The sequence below is a fragment of the Tursiops truncatus genome, chromosome 2, assembly GCF_011762595.2.
Source record: "Tursiops truncatus isolate mTurTru1 chromosome 2, mTurTru1.mat.Y, whole genome shotgun sequence".
NCBI classification, from domain to species: domain Eukaryota; kingdom Metazoa; phylum Chordata; class Mammalia; order Artiodactyla; family Delphinidae; genus Tursiops; species Tursiops truncatus.
Window position 1 is genome coordinate 146,659,775 of NC_047035.1, and position 21,465 is coordinate 146,681,239.

A 21,465-nucleotide genomic window follows, 5' to 3' on the forward strand; every position below is an offset into this window, starting at 1 on the left:
CGGAGTTCAGACCCCAGGGAGAGGACTGGTGTTGGCTGCGTGAACACAGCCTGAAGGGGACTAGTGTGCCACAGCTAGCAGGGAGGGAGTCCGGGAAAAAGTCTGGACCTGCCTAAGAGGAAGAAACCATTATTTCAGGGTGCACGAGGAGAGGGGATTCCTTCCCCATCTGCCCACAGAAGGCAGAGCACCACCTAAACGAGCTCCAGAGACGGGTGCGAGCCACAGCTATCAGCTCGGACACCAGAGACGGGAATGAAATGCTAACACTGCTGCTGCAGCCACCAAGAATCCTGTGTGCAAACACAGCTCACTATCCACACTCCCCCCCGGGGGAGACTGTGCAGCCCGCCACTACCAGGGTCTTGTGATCCAGGGACGACTTCCCCAGGAGAACACACGGCGCACCTCAGGTTGTTGCAACATCGCACCAGCCTCTGCCACTGCAGACTGGCCCCACATTCTAATTATAACTACCATATCCTTCCCTCCAACCGGCCTGAATGAGCCAGAGCACCCTATTCAGCCGCTGCTTTAACCCCCTCCTGTTTGGGTGGGGAACAAATACCTGAGGTCCACTTACACAGAGAGGTAGGGCCAAAACCAAAGCTGAACCCCAGGAGCTGTGCAAACAAAGAAGAGAAAGGGAAATTTCAACGTGCAGCCTCAGGAGCAGCATATTAAACTCCCACAATCAACTTGATAAAACCTGCATCTATGGAATACCTGAATAGACAACGAATCATCCCAAAACTGAGGTGGTGGACTTTGGGAGCAAACTGTAGACTTGGAGTTTGCGGTCTGTAACTGATTTGTTTCTGATTTTTATGTTTACCTTAGTTTAGTTTTTAGCACTTGTCATCATTGGTGGATTTGTTGATTGGTTTGGTTGTTCTCTTTATTATTATTATTTTTTTTTAATTTTAATCATTTTAAAATTTATTTATTTTCTTTCTTTTTTTCGCCCTTTTCTTCTGAGCCATGTGGCTGACAGAGGCTTGGTGCTCTGGCCTGGTGTCAGGCCTGAGTCTCTGAGGTGGGAGAGCTGAGTTCAGGACATTGGACAACCAGAAACCTCCAGGCCCCATGTAATATCAACTGGCAAGAGCTCTACCAGAGATCTCCTTCTCAACGCTAAGACCCAGCTCCACTCAACGACCAGCAAGCTCCAATGCTGGACGTCCCATGCCAAACAACTAGCAAGACAGGAACACAACCCCACCCATTAGCAGAGAGGCTGCCTAAAATCATACTAAGTTCACACTAAGTTCACAGACACACCAAAGCACACTGCCAGATGCTGCTCTGATAACCAGAAAGACAAGATCCAACCACGCCCATCAGAACACAGGCACCAGTCCCCTCCACCAGGAAGCCTACACAAGCCACTGAACAAACCTCACCCACTGGGGGCAGACACCAAAAACAACGGGAACTACGAACATGCAGTCTGCAAAAAGGAGACCCCAAACACAGTAAATTAAACAAAATGAGAAGACAGAGAAATATGCAGCAGATGAAGGAGCAAGGTAAAAACCCACCAGACCAAACAAATGAACAGGAAATAGGCAGTCTACCTGAAAAAGAATTCAGAGTCACAATAGTAAAGATGATCCAAAATCTTGGAAATAAAATGGAGAAAATACAGAAACGTTTAACAAGGACCTAGAAGAACTAAAGAGCAAACAAACAGTGATGAACAACACCATAAATGAAATTAAAAATTCTCTAGGAGGAATCAATAACAGAATAACTGAGGCAGAAGAACGGATAAGTGACCTGGAAGATAAAATAATGGAAATAACTACCACAGAGCAGAATAAAGAAAAAAGAATGAAAAGAATTCAGGACAGTCTCAGAGACCTCTGGGACAACACTAAACATACCAACATTCAAATTATAGGGGTCCCAGAAGAAGAAGAGAAAAAGAAAGGGACTGAGAAAATATTTGAGGAGATCATAGTTGAACACTTCACTAATATGGGAAAGGAAATAGTCAATCAAGTCCAGGAATCACAGAGAGTCCCATACAGGATAAATCCAAGGAGAAACATGCCAAGACACATATTAATCAAACTATCAAAAATTAAATACAAAGAAAAAATATTAAAAGCAGCTAGGGAAAAGCAACAAATAACTTACAAGGGAATCCCCATAAGGTTAACAGTTGACCTTTCTGCAGAAATTCTACAAGACAGAAGGGAGTGGCAGAACATATTTACAGTGATGAAAGGGAAAAACCTACAAGCAAGATTACTCTACCCAGCAAGGATCTCATTCAGATTCGATGGAGAAATTAAAAACTTTACAGATAAGCAAAAGTTAAGAGAATTCAGCACCACCAAACCAGCTTTACAACAAATGCTAAAGGAACTTCTCTAGGCAGGAAACACAAGAGAAGGAAAAGACCTACAATAACAAACCCAAAACAATTAAGAAAATGGTAATAGGAGCATACATATCGATAACTAACTTAAATGTAAATGGATCAAATGCTCCAACCAAAAGACATAGACTGGCTGAATAGATACAAAAACAAGACCTGTATATATGCTGCCTACAAGAGACCCACTTCAGACCTAGGGACACATACAGACTAAAAGTGAGGGGATGGAAAAAGATATTCCATGCAAATGGAAATCAAATGAAAGCTGGAGTAGCAATTCTCATATCAGTCAAAATGGACTTTAAAATAAAGACTATTACAAGAAACAAAGAAGGACACTACATAATGATCAAGGGATCAATCCAAAAAGAAGATATAACAATTGTAAATATTTATGCACCCGACACAGGAGCACCTCAATACATAAGGCAAATACTAACAGCCATAAAAGGGGAAGTCAACAGTAATGCAATCATAGTAGGGGACTTTAACACCCCACTTTCACCAGTGGACAGATCATCCAAAATGAAAATAAATAAGGAAACACAAGCTTTAAATGATACATTAAACAAGATGGACTTAATTGATATTTATAGGACATTCCATCCCAAAACAACAGAATACACGTTCTTCTCAAGTGCTCATAGAACATTCTCCAGGATAGATTATCTCTTGGATCACAAATCAAGCCTCAGTAAATTTCAGAAAACTGAAATTGTAGCAAGTATCTTTGCTGACCACAATGCTATGAGACTAGATATCAATTACAGGAAAAAATCTGTAAAAAATATAAACACATGGAAGCTAAACAATACACTACTTAATAATCAAGACATCACTGAAGAAGTCAAAAAATACCTAGAAACAAATGGCAATGAAAACACAACAATGACCCAAAACCTATGGCATGCTACAAAAGCAGTTCTAAGAGGAAAGATTATAGTAATACAATCCAACCTCAAGAAACAAGAAACATTTCAAATAAAGAACCTAACCTTACAACTAAAGCAATTAGAGAAAGAACAAAAAACCCCAAAGTTAGCAGAAGGAAAGAAATCATAAAGATCAGATCAGAAATAAATGAAAAAGAAATGAAGGAAACGATAGCAAAGGTCAATAAAACTAAAAGCTGGTTCTTTGAGAAGATAAACAAAATTGATAAACCATTAGCCAGACTCATCAAGAAAAAAAGGGACAAGACTCAAATCAACAGAATTAGAAATGAAAAAGTAGTAATAACTGGCACTGCAGAAATACAAAAAATCATGAGAGATTACTACAAGCAACTCTATGTCGAAAAATAGACAACCTGGAAGAAATGGACAAATTCTTAGAAAAATACAACCTTCCGAGACTGAACCAGGAAGAAATAGAAAATATAAACAGACCAATCACAAGCACTGAAATTGATACTGTGACTAAAAATCTTCCAACAAACAAAAGCCCAGGATCAGATGGCTTCACAGGTGAATTCTATCAAACATCTAGAGAAGAGCTAACACCTATCCTTCTCAAAGTCTTCCAAAATATAGCAGAGGGAGGAACAAACCAAAACTCATTCTTCGAGGCCACGCTCATCCTGATAACAAACCTAGACAAAGATGTCACAAAAAAAGAAAACTACAGGCCAATATCACTGATGAACATGGATGCAAAAATCCTCGACAAAATACTAGCAAACAGAATCCAACAGCACATTAAAAGGATCATACACCATGATCAAGTGGGGTTTATCCCAGGAATGCAAGGATTCTTCAATATACACAAATCAATCAGTATGATAAACCATATTAACAAATTGAAGGAGAAAATTCATATGATCATCTCAATAGTTGCAGAGAAAGCTTTTGACAAAATTCAACACCCATTTATGATAAAAACTTTCCAGAAAGTAGGCATAGAGGGAACTTACCTAAACACAATAAAGGTCATATATGACAAACCCACAGCCACCATGCCCTCAATGGTGAAAAACTGAAAGCATTTCCACTAAGATCAGGAACAAGGTAAGGTTGCCCACCCTCACCACTATTATTCAACATAGTTTTGCAAGTTTTAGCCACAGCAATCAGAGAAGATAAAGAAATAAAAGGAATCCAAATCGGAAAAGAAGTAGTAAAGCTGTCACTGTTTGCAGATGGCATGATAGTATACATAGAGAATCCTAAAGATGCCACCAGAAAACTACTAGAGCTAATCAATGAATTTGGTAAAGTAGCAGGATACAAAATTAATACACAGAAATCTCTTGTATTCCTATACAGTAATGATGAAAAACCTGAAAGCGAAATTAAGGAAACACTCCCATTTACCATTGCAACAAAAAGAATAAAATACCTAGGAATCAACCTACCTAAGGAGACAAAAGACCTGTATGCAGAAAACTATAAGATACTGATGAAAGAAATTAAAGATGATACAAACAGATGGAGAGATATACCATGTTATTGGATTAGAAGAATCAACATTGTGAAAATGACTATTCTACCCAAAGCAATCTACAGATTCAATGCAATCCCCATCAAACTACCACTGGCATTTTTCACAGAACTAGAAAAAAATCTTCACAATTTGTATGGAAACACAAAAGACCCCAAATAGCCAAAGCAATTACTTTATTTTATTTATTTATTTTTTTTGCGGTACGTGGGCCTCTCACTATTGTGGCCTCTCCCGTTGCAGAGCACAGGCTCCGGACGCACAGTCTCAGCGGCCATGGTTCACGGGCCCAGCCGCTCTGCGGCATGTGGGATCTTCCCAGATCAGGGCACGAACCCGCGTCCCCTGCATCGGCAGGCGGACTCTCAACCACTGCACCACCAGGGAAGCCCCCAAAGCAATCTTGAGAAAGAAAAACGGAGCTGGAGGAATCAGGCTCCCTGACTTCAGTCTTTACTACAAAGCTACAGTAATCAAGACAGTATGGTACTGGCACAAAAACAGAAATATAGATCAATGGAACAGGATAGAAAGCCCAGAGATAAACCCACGCACGTGTGGTCACCTTATCTTGATAAAGGAGACAAGAATATACTATGGAGAAAAGACAGGCTCTTCAATAAGTGGTGCTGGGAAAACTGGACAGCTACATGTAAAAGAATGAAGTTAGGGCTTCCCTGGTGGCGCAGTGGTTGAGAGTCTGCCTGCCAATGCAGGGGACACAGGTTTGTGCCCCGGTCCGGGAAGATCCCACATGCTGCGGAGTGGCTAGGCCTGTGAGCCATGGCCACTGAGCCTGCGTGTCCGGAGCCTGTGCTCTGCAATGGGAGAGGCCAGAACAGTGAGAGGCCTGTGTACTGCAAAAAAAAAAAAAAAAAAAAAAGAATGAAGTTAGAACACTCCCTAACACCATACACAAAAATAAACTCAAAATGGATTAAAGACCTAAATGTAGGGCCAGACACTATGAAACTCTTAGAGGAAAACATAGGCAGAACATTTTGTGACATAAATCACAGCAAGATCCTTTTTGACCCACCTCCTAGAGAAATGGAAATAAAAACAAAAATAAACAAATGGGACCTAATGAAACTTCAAAGCTTTTGCACAGGAAACCATAAACAAGATGAAAAGACAGCCCTCAGAATGGGAGAAAATATTTGCAAACGAAGCAACTGACAAAGGATTAATCTCCAAAATATACAAGCAGCTCATGCAGCTCAATATCAAAGAAAGCAAAAACCCAATCCAAAAATGGGCAGAAGACCTCAATAGATATTTCTCCAAAGAAGATATACAGATTGCCAACAAACACATGAAAGGATGCTCAACATCACTAATCATTAGAGAAATGCAAATCAAAACTGCAATGAGGTATCACCTCACACTGGTCAGAATGGCCATTATCAAAAAATCTACAAACAATAAATGCTGGAGAGGGTGTGGAAAAAAGGGAACCCTTTTGCACTGTTGGTGGGAATGTAAATTGATACAGCCACTACGGAGAACAGTATGGAGGTTCCTTAAAAAACTAAAAATAGAACTACCATATGACCCAGCAATCCCACTACTGGGCATATATCCTGAGAAAACCATAATTCAAAAAGAGTCATGTACCACAATGTTCATTGCAGCTGTATTTACAATATCAAGGACATGGAAGCAACCTAAGTGTCCATCGACAGATGAATGGGTAAAGAAGATGTGGCACATATATACAATGGAATATTAGCCATAAAAAAAATGAAATTGAGTTATTTGTATTGAGGTGGATGGACCTAGAGACTGTCATACGGAGTGAAGTATGTCAGAAAGAGAAAAACAAGTACCGTATGCTAACATATATATATGGAATCTAAAAAAAAAAAAAAGTTCTGAAGAACCTAGGCGCAGGACAGGAACAAAGATGCAGACGTAGAGAATGGACTTGAGGACATGGGGAAGGGGAAGGGTAAGTTGGGACAAAGTGAGAAAGTGGCATGGACATATATACACTGCCAAATGTAAAATAGATAGCTAGTGGGAAGCAGCCGCATAGCACAGGGAGATCAGCTCGGTGCTTTGTGACCACCTAGAGGGATGGGATAGGAAGTGTGGGAGGGAGATGCAAGAGGGAGGGGATATGGGCATATATGTATATGTATAGCTGATTCACTTTGTTATACAGCAGAAACTAACACACAATTGTAAATCAATTATACTCCGATAAAGACGTTTAAAAAATAAGCTACAATGAAATACCATCTCACACCCATCAGGATGACTACTATCAAAAAAACAAAATAATAAGTGTTGGTCCAGATGTGGAGAAATTGGACCCCTTATGCCCTGTTGGTGGGGATAGAAAATGTTACAGCCACTGTAGAAAACAGTATGACAGTTCCTCAGGAACTTAAAAATAGATATACCATAGGATCTAGCAAATTCCATTTCTGGGGATATAACCAAAAGAATTGAAAGCAGGGTCTCAAAGGGATATTTATATACCCACAATCACAGCAGCATTATTCACAACAGCTAAAATGTGGATGCAACTGAAATATTCATCCACAGATGAAAAGATAAGAAAAATGTGGTATATACGTAATGGAATATTATTTAGCCTTAAAAAGGAAGGAAATTCTGCAATATTGTATAACATGGATAAACCTTGGGAACATTATGCTAAGTGAAATAAGCCAGTCACAAGAAGACTTATACTGTGTCTTCTTATATGAGAAGTGTTTCATGTGTTTGTTGGCATTCCGCTTATATGAGGTACTTAGAGTAGAGAAGATATACAGATGGGAAATATGCATATGAAAAGATGTTCCTCAAAACATGTCAACAAGGAAATGCAAATGTCCATAGATGAGTGGACCCAAGTTTGGTTTGGTAACATTTATGGAGTGGCTATTTGGAGAGGGGCAGGGGGTATATGGGAAATCTCTGTATCTTCCTCACAATTTTGCTGTGTGCCTAGCACTGTTATTTTCAAACGTCTCAAAAAAGAGAGACTCAGGAATGTGATAAAGGTGAAAGAAAAATTTAGATAAACACAGGTTAACAATATTAAAGTTCATAAGAAAGCATTTAACATATATCTAGATATGTTACTCTTTTAAATTTGCTCAATTTTTCTATTACATGGTTTAAAGTAATCAATATGGCATCAATAATATTAATTCATTGTAGAAAATGAATTAAGTGACATATGATGCTGATATGGCAGATCCTTAATAAATTACTAAATCCCCAAGTTACTTTGGACAATTGAAAGAATAAGAAAGTAAGAACTAAGAAAAATGAAGGAAGCCAATCTCCCTCCCACAGTCCATGATATTTTGACTCTTTGCTTCAATTTTCCTCATATACAAAGAAAGAAAAACACCAGGAAATAGAGTTGATGGTTTAGTCAATGTTCAGAAATTTTAAATTGTCAGTTTCAACCTTCACGAAACTTGAAAAATGTACTATTTTTGGTCACATTTCCTGTGTTTGTCAAACTGGTTTAGCCAGTTTTTCACTCTTTGTAATCCAGGTAGACTCAAATTAAAAATGCCTCATTGTCGACACGTGAGTACCAGAATACACATCCATATGTTTATCATCTAGTGTGAATGATGCCTGAGGAGACAAGACAAGGCTTTAGGTACTACTAAAAGTAAATTTACAGTATTTGAGAAACATGGTCAAGACGGTACAGAAAAATAAGGTAAAACATTATATACAATAGTAGATAAAGTCTGAGTATCTTAAGGAAATGCAAGAAAAAAACAAGCTGACTGGAGCAAAAATATACAAAATGTGGCAAGACTGACCATGTGTTTGTAATTGTTAAAGCTGGATAATAGTACATGGCAGTGAATCATTCCATTCCCTTGACTTTGTGTTTGAAATTTTCCATACAAAAAAAAAAAAAAAAACCAGGAGAAAAATAAATCTGAAAAAATCCAACTTGTGTTTTTTGAAGACCTTTATTAAACAACTACATAAAAATATAGAAAAGTAATAATGAAAACATGATGCATTGAATTATAAGCTTTCTAGGGAAAAATAATACAATACAGAATATTGAATTAATAACAGGGGGAAAAAGACCATCAATTAACCAAGAAAAGGTTGTGACTTTTAATGAAATGAATAAGTTTGGTATTCTTCTTTGTTGTTGCTTTAAGCTTTTAACAAGATAAATGAGAATGCTGGTTTAAACACACGCATGCGCGCGCGTGCGCGCGCGCGCGCACACGCACACACACACACACACACACACAAAAACACACACACACACACACTGTCCATTGCCCCAAACAGGAGAGGGGATTCTTAGGAAATTGCAACTTATATAAGCAAGTACAATTGACCCTTGAACAACATGGGTTTGAACTGCACAAGTCCACTTATATGCAGATTTTTTTTTCAATAACTGCGTACTATGTTACTACATGATCTAAGGTTGGTTGAATCTTTGGATGCAGAACCATGAATACGGAGCGCCGATTTCAGACTGTTTAGGAATGGGCACCTCTAACCCTGGCGTTGTTCAAGGGTCAGTGGTAGTTTTAGATAAATGATTTGTGAAAGTTTTTGTCCTAAGCCATTTATTTTTTTAAATCACTGGGTGCTAGGAAACTAAATGTTTCTAAAATACAAATATGGTACCAATTCAAAGACAAAAGGGACGTTTTTGGTTAAAATGATATTACATTGAGTCCAATACAAATACCTTAGTAAAATTATGTGTAGCCAAAAACTTTTGGAAATAGGATCAAATGAAAAACAAAAGTAAAGTTTTAAAGAAAAAACAGGCCTAATATTTAATAGTTTTTGTTAGTAGAATCGCAGTATTAGTGGGGTGGAGGACCTTAGTATGTTACCCATTGTTTGGTCTAAAATAAAATATATACACTGCCTCAGGAAATTTTGTCTGAAAATTGAATCTGCATTATGGACTAGCTTCTCAGTGAAGAACCTCAAGCTGAATGATGAGGGTGACTTGTTAAAGAAAAATAAAATAAAGAGTTTGTATCATTAGGAAAACAATAAAAATTACAAGCCTGCATATTTTGTTCTCAGAAGTTCCCTTTGGAACGAAAAAAGCACAAATGCCCTGGTATACTACCTACCCTGGTCTGAGGGCTTTCTTTGTTTGCTACTTTGTTCCCCTGTTTCTGACCATTTCTTAGCACCCCTGGACCCTGTCTGTAATCTAACATCCAATTCTTATCAGAATTTTCTGTCCCCTGAATCAATCCTGTCAACTCCTTAAAGCTAATTTTGTATAGAACAAGATTTATTTAAACAATCTTTCTGACAAATTTATTTAAAGACTCCTAATTTAGAAGGAAGAAAAGCACAGTTAAGCGGTAACTAAATAATTCAGTGATTCTCACAAGGAGACCTAAGGGAAAACTTAGGAGTGCACATGGGTACTTATTTTTTCTGCTTTATTGAGGTATAAATGACAAATAAAATTGTAAGATAATTAAAGTGTGCAACATGATGAGTTGATATACATCTACGTTGTGAAAGGATTCCCCTCCCCCCAGTCAAGTTAATTAACATATCCATCACCTAACATATTTGCCTTTTTTCTTTTTGTGGTGAGAACATTTCAGTTTTACTCTCTTAGCAAATTTCAGTTATACAAAACAGTGTTATCAACTCATAGTCACCATGTTATACATTAGATCCTCAGTCCTTATTCATCTCATAACTGACTTTTTCCTTTTTACCAACCTCTTACTTCCCCCATCTGCATTCCCTGGAAACCACTTTTCTACTCTGTTTCTATGTGTTCAACTTTTGTTTTAGATTCCCCATCTAAGTGATACTGTAACCGAAAGTGGGGTCTGGCTGCTGACCACTCAAAAGCCAATAAAGGGACTTCCCTGGTGGCCCAGTGGTAAAGAATCTGCCTTCCAATACAGGGGATGCAGGTTCGGTCCCTGGTCGGGGAACTAAGATCCCACATGCCGCGGGGCAACTAAGCCCGCGCACCACAACTAGAGAGAGAGAAGCCTGTGCACGGCAGTGGAGATCCTGCGTGCCGCGACTAAGACCCAACACAGCCAAAAATAAATAAAATAAATAAATATTAAAAGCCAATAAAGAGGCAAGTTTGGTGGAAAGGAAAGTTTGCTTTATTTTGGATGCTAGCAAGTGTGGGGGAGGGCGGATGCCTGTCCATAGGCCTATTCACCCCCACTGAAAATCAGGGGGAAGAGCTTTTATAGACAGAGGGAGGGGGCTACATGCAGAAATAGCACAGTCAGCTCTGACAGTCATCTTGAAATTGGTCATCGGTGGTCTGATCAGCATCATCTTGATTGTTTTAAGTACAATTAATCTTTATCTCCAGGGTAGGTTTGTTTCCATTCCTTGAGGCCAGTTCTCGGAATTGTGGCAGCTAATGTCGTGGCTACAGTCTGGTCATCACGAAGTTAACTTCACCTGGTGTGGGTTTCAGTATCTATAAGACAGCTCACAGGATATGGCTCAGAATATTATCTATAGCTCTTGAGAAGGAACTAAAGGTCCTTGACTATGCTTAATGACTAAACTATTATTATTTGGTCTCCTTTGACTCTTGTCCTTTGTTTCTGCATTTTCTCACTTCTCTGATTAAACTTATTCTTTGGCTAAAGTTTTTCCACAGACAAAAGGCAGGCTGAGGACATGGCGGGCATATACAACAGGGTCCTGCTCCATTTCAATACCATACAGTGTTTGTCTTTGTCTGGCTTATTTCATTTAGCATAATGCCTTCCAGGTTATCCACATTGTCAAAAATGACAGGATTTCCTTTTTTTTTTAAGGCTGAGTAATATTCCTCTGTGTGTGTGTGTGTGTGTGTGTGTGTGTGTGTGTCTGTAAGTGTATCTAATAATTTCTTGATTATTCTTCCACTGACAGACACATAGGTTGTTTTCATACCTTGGTTATTGTGAATAATGCTGCAATGAACATGGGAGTACAGCTATCTCTTTGAGATAATGGTTTTGTTTCCTTCGGATATATACTCAGACGTGGGATTGCTAGATCATATGGTAGTTCTATTTTAATTTTTTGAGGAACCTCAAAAACTGTTTTCCACTGTGGCTGTAGCAGTTTACATTCCCATCATGTGTGCATAAGAGTTCCCTTTTTTAAATATGAAAGCATTTATTGTGTTCAGAAAGATAAATTTATAATATATTACACATGAAAAACTTACAACTTACTTTGTAGGACAGCCTCTTAGAATGTAAAGTTAATTTTAAATTACAATGAATGTACAACACTATATAGTATAAGCTCCTGTCTTTTTGAACAGTGTAATGATCATTCTTGAGAATTAAAATAAGTTTCTGTAGTATTCATTGCTGTAGCTATACAGGAATAGCACAGACACCTTTTTTTCAACTTTGATGTTATAAATTTCATCACAGACTAATTTGAGGTATCTTTATTTTGACAAGCATGACAGCAGCTACTTCACAGTTGTGTTAAATGCCTGTTCATCAGCATCCCACTCTAATGATAAAAACTGTAAGATAGGGCTTCCCTGGTGGCGCAGTGGTTGAGAGTCCGCCTGCCGATGCAGGGGACGTGGGTTCGTGCCCCGGTCCGGGAAGATCCCACATGCCGTGGAGCAGCTGGGCCCGTGAGCCATGGCCGCTGAGCCTGCGCGTCCGGAGCCTGTGCTCCGCAACGGGAGAGGCCACAACAGTGAGAGGCCCACGTACAGCAAAAAAAAAAAAAAAAAACTGTAAGATTGTTTCTTTGGGTAGATCCACAGCCAAAATTTCAATTTCACTGCTTTTCTGATGTAAGTTGGCAAGGCAGGTACGAAGTGTTTTTATCTGAGTTTCATACCATCCCCTAGTGTTGGCTGACAGCTTCCCTGGGACTATCACACTCACAATATGAACAAATGTTGCTTCATGGATTTCAACAAACTTGAAGCATGTGAAAATGACCCCTTCAGATTTTGTACTGCAAGATTTTCAGAAATTTCTCTGATAGTCCTTTTGTAATTGAGCAGGACCCAAGGGGCCTTCCTGTGATACCTGCCCCCCACGTCCTCCACTTGCCTCTTGTCTGTAGAAAAACTTTAGCCAAAGAATTAATTTAATCAGAGAAGTGAGAAAAATGCAGAAGCAAAGAAAAGCAGTCAAATAAGACAAAATAATAATAGTTTAGTCATTAAACAAAGTCAAGGACCTCTAGTTCCTCCTCAAGGGCTATAGCTAATATTCTGAGCCATGTACTTTGAGCTGTTTTGCAGATACAGAAACCCCAACCAGGTGGAAAAAGTTAACTGCAATGATGACAAGACTGTAGCCATGACATAAACTGCTCCATCTTACACAATTCCAAGAACTGGCCTCAAGGAAATGGGAACAAACAGACCCTGGAACTGAAGGTTAACTGTACTTAAAACAGTCAAGATGACACTGATCAGACCACCACATGACCAAATTCAAGTTGATTGTCAGAGTTGACTGTGCTGTTCTGCATGTAGCCCACTCCCTCCACTTATAACTCCTGAAACTTCCCTTTAAAATCTCATGCCCCTTGATTGGCAGTTGGGAGTTGGTTCTTTGGGACATGAGTCCACCTTCTTCCCAGGATTGCTGGCCTCCTAAATAAAGCAACCTTTCCTTTCTACCAATACTTGTCTCTTGAGTATTGGCTTTCAAGCACCAAGCAGCCAAATCTAAGTTTAGTAACACTTTCATCACTGACTTTAGTTCTCAGTTTCTGCCCAACATGGACCACGAGATTGGACTCCAGCACTCACTTCTCTGTTAGCCATTCCTTCTCAAAAGATTTAACCTTGACATGGCTTCCTTCTTTATCTGAGACAAGGGTCACATAGGTGAGTTCATCATGTCTGCAGTACTCCTGTAATTCCTCTTGGGATTGTGACAAGTCATACATGATTTCTGCTGTGATTCTTGCTGACCAGAGTTTCTGGGCTCGGTTGATGGCCCTGGTCATGGACATCTGGCCAGCACTTACAACAAGGAGGTCACAAGAGCTTATTATAACAGGTTCTTCCAGGTTGAGGACAGAAGATTCCCTTTTCTCCACATCCTTGCCAACACCTATTATCACTTGCCTTTTCATTAATAGTCCTCCTAAGTGGTGTGAGGTAATATTGCAGTTTTGATTTGCATTTCTCTGATGATTAGTGATGTTAAGCCCCGTTTTATGTGCCTGTTAGCCATTCGTATGTCTTCTCTGGAAAAACTCTATTCCAATCTTTTGCCCATATTTTAATTGGGTTGTTTGTAAGTTTTTTGCTATTAAGTTGTACGAGTTCCTTGTATATTTTGGATATTAATCTCGCAACAGTTATGTAGTTTGAAATATGTTCTCCCATTCCATAGGTTGCGTTTTCATTTTGTTGATGGTTTCCTTTGCTGAGCAGAAACTTTTTCCCCACATTTGGTTCACTGGTATAATAGTAGCAGAAATACTACTGTCAAGTTTATAACAACTCTAAGTTGAAAGGTATGAAACAAAAAATGAATATATAGAATAAACAGATTATAGAATTATCCATGGGAGAAAAACCTTCTGTGATAAATGACTTCTGACCTTTTAAAAAATATTTATTTATTTATTTATTTGGCTGTGTGGGGTCTTAGTTGCAACACAGGGGATCTTCATTGCTGTGTGTGCGATCTTCACCATGGTGTGCAGGATGTTTAGTTGCAGCATGTGGAATCTTTAGTTGCAATATGCGAACTCTTAGTTGTGGCATGTGGGATCTAGTTCCCTGACCAGGGATCGAACCTGGGCCCCCTGCTTTGGGAGCACAGAGTCTTAGCCACTGGACCACCAGAGAAGTCCCGACTTCTGACTTTTTAGCAGTATTCAGTTGGGAGTTCCAGGAACTGAAATATTTTGTCTTAAGTTACAGTAGTTTTCTGTATAAGACTTAGCTTTGTTTTCCTAGAAACTTGATGATAATTTTTCAGAGACACATAACCAACAAATGATTCTCTGCCTCATTTAAAAATTGCATTCATTATTTACCAAAAAAGGAGAAAAATATAATAAATTTTAGAAATATTTATTTCAAATGTATTAATAAAATAGGTCTTTGACACTGCAACTTTTAGTTTCCTGGAAAATTCACTTATGTGGAATGGCTTATTCTCTGACAGGGGCACAGCACAAGATTTTTAGTTTTATATAATCCCACTTGTTATTTTTGCTTTTGTTGCATTTGCTCTTGGTGTCAAATCCAGAAAATCATTGCCAAGACCAATGTCAAGGAGCTTACTCTTTATATTTCTTCTAGAAGTTTTACAGTTTCAGGTCTTATGTTTATGTCTTTAATCCATTTTGAGTTGATTTTTTTGTATGGTGTAAGATAAGAGTGCAATTTCATTCTTTTGCATATGACAATCCAGTTTTCCTAACACCATTTATTAAAAAGACTGTCCTATTGAGATGATCATGTGATTTTTATCCTTCATTTTGTTAATGTAGTGTATTGTATTATTGATTGATTTGCAGTTGTTGAACCATCCTGTATCCCTGGAATAAATCCCATTTGATCATGTTGAATAATTGTTTTCATGTACTATTGAATAGAATTCACTAATATATTGTTGAGAATTTTTGCATCTATGTTCATTAATGATATGACTTGTAATATTCTTTTCTTGTAGTGTTCTTGTCTGGCTTTGGTATCAGGGTAATGTTACCCTTGTAAAATAAATTTGGAAGTGGTTTTTTGAATTTTATTTTATTTTTTTATACTGCAGGTTGGAAGTGTTTTCTTGTCTTCTTTTTTGGGAGAGTTTGAGAAGGACTGGTATTAGTTCTTCTTTAAATGTTTAGCAGAATTCAACAGTGAAGCTGTCTGGTCTTGGAATTTTCTTTGTTGGGAGGTTTTTTTTATTACTGATTCAGTCTCCTTTACTAGCAATTGGTCTGTTCATATTATCTATTTTTTCATAATTTAGTCTTGGTTGGTTGTATATTTCTAGTAATTTCTCAATTTCTTCCAGGTTGTCCAATCTGTTGGTGTATAATTATTCACAGTAGTTTCTTAGGATCCTTTGTATTTGTGTAGTATCAGTTGTAATGTCTTCTCTTTAATTTCTAATTTTATTTGAGTCTTCTTTTCTTGGTAAGTCTAGCTAAAGGCTTGTCTATTTTGTCTTTTCAAAAAACTGCTCTTAGTTTCATTGATCTTTTCTCTTTTCTTTCTTTTTAGTCTGTATTTCATTTATTTCTGCTCTGATCTTTGTTATTTCCCTTCTTAACTTTGTTCTTCTTCTGCTAGTTGCTTAAGGTGTAAAATAAAGTTGCTTGTTGGAGATATTTCTTTTTTCCTTAATATAGGTATTTATAGCTATAAACTTCTTTCTTAGAACTGCCTTTTCTTTGTCCCATAATTGTTATATTGTTTATATATTTGTTATAACAATTTTATTAGAAACTGTTGTATTTTGGGGACTTCCCAGGTGGTCCAGTGGCTAAGACTCCGTGCACCCAGTGCAGGGGGCCCGGGTTTGAACCCTCGTCAGGGAACTAATCCCACATGCTGCAACTAAGAGTTTGCATGCCACAACTAAGACTTGGCATGCTGCAACTAAGAGTTCACATGCCGCAACTAAAGATCCCTCATGCCACAGCTAAGACCCAGTGCAACCAAATAAATAAATTAAACAACAACAACAACAACAACAACTAATGAAGGCATAAGGAATCTAGATTACAAGAGAAAAGTATGCTCTTGACAAACTGGGAGAAGTTTAATTTAACATTTTCGCAATCTCTTAAATATCTATGACTTCTTCTAACAAAAAACATCAGTAAGCTTTATGAGCCTTCAAAGGTCTCTTCATTACAGATGCAGGCCATTTTTAACTGCTGCCATGCAGGTTCAAATAGGCAAAACAATTTTGGAAAAAAAAAGGGAAAAAACAAAACAAAACATGTTTCAGTTGAAAACTTTAGGACCTAAAGGAGACAAATGTATTTGCACTAAAACACAGCCAGAACGGAGAGAAAAAAACACTTATTGCAAAGGAATTGATATTGAATATTTAAAGATTTTATGAAGAAGAATTTGTACTTGGGCCAGAAGATTGCATTTCTTTTCCAATTGCTGCTAGATAAACTAGGGATGTGTGTTTTCATTACAAAAGAACTCCTTGAATTAAAAAAGTACTCAAAAAATAAATTAATTAATAAATTAAAAAGTACTCAAATCAGTTTACTTAAATAGAAAATTCCCATAAGTGCTTGTGTTTGTGTATGGGTATGGGTATATTCTTATATGTGAATAAAAGTGTTGAGAGAAGGCAAACTTAAATGGAAGTCTGCAGAGTTGTTGATACATGCTCTAGCCTACATCACTTCATCTCTAGAAAAGCTTCAACAGCAAAGCAAAAATCACAGAGCCACAGTTGCTGACTGGCTTAAGAAGAAGTGGGAAAACAAAGTAACAAAGTAAAAAAATAGAAATCAGCTACTTGAACCTGGAGGGAAGTCAAGAATAACTAAATACGTACAGAAAGAAAGAAAGAAAAACTATTTTCTGGGTGAAAAACAAAAAGGGAAAGATGAAATTAGACTTCTAATCCTTTCTCCCTTAATAGAGAAAAATAAAAGAAGATGTAATCCTTTCAACTTCCTCTGGAAATTGGTGAGTTCCTTATACATAAATATATTATTAATTATCTCTATTATATTGATATAGTTAGTATGGTATGTATTGGATTGAACATATACTCCCTTTAGCTAAAGAAATTCATTCCACTCACCCAGTATCTCTGGGAAAATCATCATATGGCAGTAGGGGAAACTTACTGGAGTACTTCTTTACTAGAATTGGTACTATTGGAATTTTAACTATTCCAGCTACTAATTTTCCAAAATAATTTTTGACTACTCTCTCTGTCTAATTTTGTAGAAGTGTATTGTCTTGAGAGAGATTTAATTCAGACTTAGTTTCTTCTTCCAGGACATGATTAACAGACCTTTAGGTATACAAACCTCCATTTGAAGAGAAGGCCATCCTCCTAACTGCTTTAAGTATAACAGACCAAGTTGAAAATTCATTCCCCACAACCTAGGTTATCTCCACCCTTGGCTTGAGTGGGGCTGACTCCTCCCCCAAGTTCTCAGGACTTTTGATGCTGGAACTCCAGGGACCCCGCAGAAACCACACACCTTTCCCCTGCCCATATCCCTCATCGGCCCCCGACTGTTCAGAGAATATACTCATGTCTACTGAAGAGCTCAGGGAAGGCCACTAGCTGGGCAAAGAGACTTCAGGCAAATACCTTTTTTGTGAGTAATATATGAAACACAAAATTCAGAGTCAGCTGGCCTCACTGATTATTAATCTCCTGATGTAGATTATTCATATAAACTAGTTGGTCTGATTTTCCTGGAGATGTTATAGGAATGGAATGACATAAAGGCTTGTGGACATGTCCTTACATTCTTCTCTTCTTTCAAAAGATAGAAAGAGGAAATGAAGTAAGAAAGACAGGCTTGGGGGTTCCCTGGTGGCGCAGTGGTTGAGAATCCGCCTGCCAATGCAGGGGACACGGGTCCGAGCCCTGGTCCGGGAAGATCCCACATGCCACGGAGCAGCTAAGCCCGTGCGCCACAACTACTGAGCCAGTGTTGTAGAGCCCACAAGCCACAACTACTGAGCCCACGTGCCTAGTGCCCGTGCTCCATAACAAGAGACGCCACCGCAATGAGAAGCCCATGCACCACAACGAAGAGTAGCCCCCGCTCGCCACAACTTGAGAAAAGCCCGCGCACAGCAACGAAGACCCAATACAGCCAAGAATAAATAAATTAATTAAATCCATAAAAAAAAAAAAAAGACAGGCTTATGCTATGAAAGCTGCTCCTATGTCTGTGCATTTTTTAAAATCTTTTATCAGCTTTATTGAGACATAATTGATATATAACATTGTGTAAGTTTCAGATGTACAGCGTGTTGATTTGATACACGTATATTGTGAAATGATATATATACCACCATAGTGTGAGCTAACATCTCTATCACCTCACATACTTATCATTTCTTTTTTGTGGTGAGAACATTTAAGATCTACTCTTAGCAACTTTCAAGTATATAATACAGCATTGTTTATTATAATCACCACGCTGTACATTAGATCCCCCAAACTTCTTCATCTTATAACTAAAAGTTTGACCCACATCTCCCCATTTCCTTCACCCCCAGCCCCTGTTAACTGCCATTCTACTCTCTGTTTCTATCAGTTTGGCTTTTTCAGATTCCACAGATAAGCGATATCATACAGTATTTGTGTTTCTCTGTCTGCCTTATCAATATTTCACTTAGCATAATGTCCTCCAGGTTCATCCATGTTGTCACAAATGGCAGAATTTACTTCTTTCTCATGGCTGGATAATATTTGATTGTATATATATGACATCTTTTTTATTGAAGTATAGCTGATTTATAATATATTAGGTATTCAGGTATAGAGCATAGTGGCTCAGTATTTTTGATGTCTGTGCATTTTTGATAAAGAAATCTGAGTCCCATAGGAATATAGGGTGTTTGTAAGGGTGAGCCACCAGTTCTATAAATGTGCCACCTAACAAACTATTTTGGCTGCATGGCTTGCCAGGGGGTATATTCATTCAAAACCAAAACAGGCATAGCTAATCCACTCTCCCAGCAACCACACAGCAGGCTGCAGTGACTACGGGGCCATTATTCCCTCCAGCCAGGCATAAAAATAGAGGCTGAGTATCCAAGGAGGTTTGTTTAATGGTTACAATCAGAGCCCATGTAACCAAGACCCACAGGGAATCAAAAGAGGGAATTCTTTACACTATGCCGAGATAGTGCCTTCTGAGAGAGAAAATTCCTAATGTACTATCAATACTTGGAGAGATTTTGTTCCCTAGTCTTTGGTGAATCCATCGTTGAGTTCACGTCCAGGGTTAAGCAGATATGCTAAACAATTCTTTAATGGTGATTACTTTCAAATGAAGGACTTGAAATTTAACTTTACCCAATTTTATCAACATGCAAGGTAAACATTTATTTTCTTCTAAAACACATCATTTAACAAGAATATATTTAAGTAGAGAAAAGCTTTCTAATTCTCTCTGGTAAACGTTGCACCTTGTGTGAAATGACTGCCAAGTGCAGAGCTGAAGGGAATCTCTGCCTGCCTGTTCAGATCTGGGGAGGGGGCTCACTGGCCCTACAGAGGATCTAAGCCATACGCTCAATAAAAGGATTGTAACCTATCACAATTGTACAAAAGGAATGAAGGCAAACTTCTGATGAGGATGAACGAAGTAGGTAACTGCCAGTATGAGTTAACTCTAAAAGGCAGCTACTTCTTTGATCTCTTCTGAAAAAGAAATAAGAAAAACTTCTTTATCAGAATAGAGGAAGTTCAAATAAGGGAATTTATTTCTATTTCCCATTGTTACATTGTCTGAATTTTAGAAAATATTCCCTGGAATAAAACAAAATATTTATGTATTTCATAAGCACTGGAATTTTTAGCACTCGTGCTTTCCTTTGTAGGAACGGCATCAGTGAAATATTCCTTGACTGATACAGGGCCGTGTGTGCTGGATGGGAGAAGCGCTTTACGTTTCTGAACTTAGTAAAAAATACTACATAAGTCTTATATTAGTTTTGATACTGCATCAGGCATGCTCTTCTAACTTGTTTCTAAGTATTCTAAGTTCAGTTATTAGAATTATTATTTTATAGAAGAATCTTATTTTCTTTTTAAACATATAGAATTATGTATCTTCATACATCAGATTTAAAAATTTTTGTAATGATGTCTACTAACTCCATTTTTTAAATGAGTGCTAAGACCAATTATTTTTCTTTTTTAAAAAAATATTTATTTATTTGGTTGTACTGGGTCTTAGTTGAGGCAGGCGGGCTTCTTAGTTGCAGACCACCAGTTCCTTAGTTGCGGCATGCATGTGGGATCTAGTTCCCTTCCCAGGGATAGAACCTGGGCCCCCTGCCTTGGGAGCACAGAGTCTTAACCACTGTACCACCAGGGAAATCCTTATTCTCTTTTTCACTGAAAATGATTGAAATTCTGCATTCTTCAGGGAAGGAAACAAGCACTAAAATATTTTACTGACTTTAATGATCATGTAAAATAGGGATTGCACAGTTTTTAAAGTACTTTAAAAATACTTCCCATGAAACTATTATATAGATTTGAAACTTTGATACTTTAAAAAAATTACCAATAAATAAATTACCTTGGTAAAAATTAACAACACTAATATGTACAAAATAGATAACTAATGAGAACCTGCTATGTAGCACAGAGAACTCTACCTCACTTCACTGTACAGTAGAAACTAACACAACATTGTAAAACAACTATACCCCAATTAAAAAAAAAAAAGATTTACATGCATATCAAAGGAAAAAAAAGATTGAGACATGAATCTCATATCTGAACATGGGTTTCATTTTGTATGATCTCTTCAGAGCTGGATGAGGACAAGATTGCCGACACCATGAAGAAAGCCCTCCCTACCGTGGGCTGGGATTGGCATGTCTGTTCTTGATGGACTCTCCCTTCGTCCATGGGAATATTGTGATGAGTGTTATTCACCTGGGAAATGAGGTCTGAAGGAAGGATTGGAGCAGGGCGATC

General features: G+C 38.0%; 1 long non-coding RNA gene across 1 annotated transcript in view; it reads left to right on the top strand.

Moving 5' to 3' along the window:
- The window catches only part of LOC141277876 (uncharacterized), a 41,694-nt gene that overhangs the window by 18,551 nt on the left and 1,678 nt on the right, over nucleotides 1–21,465 (top strand). Inside the window, exon 2 of the long non-coding RNA XR_012329745.1 lies at nucleotides 17,416–17,462. This is a non-coding gene — a long non-coding RNA (uncharacterized lncRNA). The remainder of the gene's footprint in view (nucleotides 1–17,415; nucleotides 17,463–21,465) is intronic.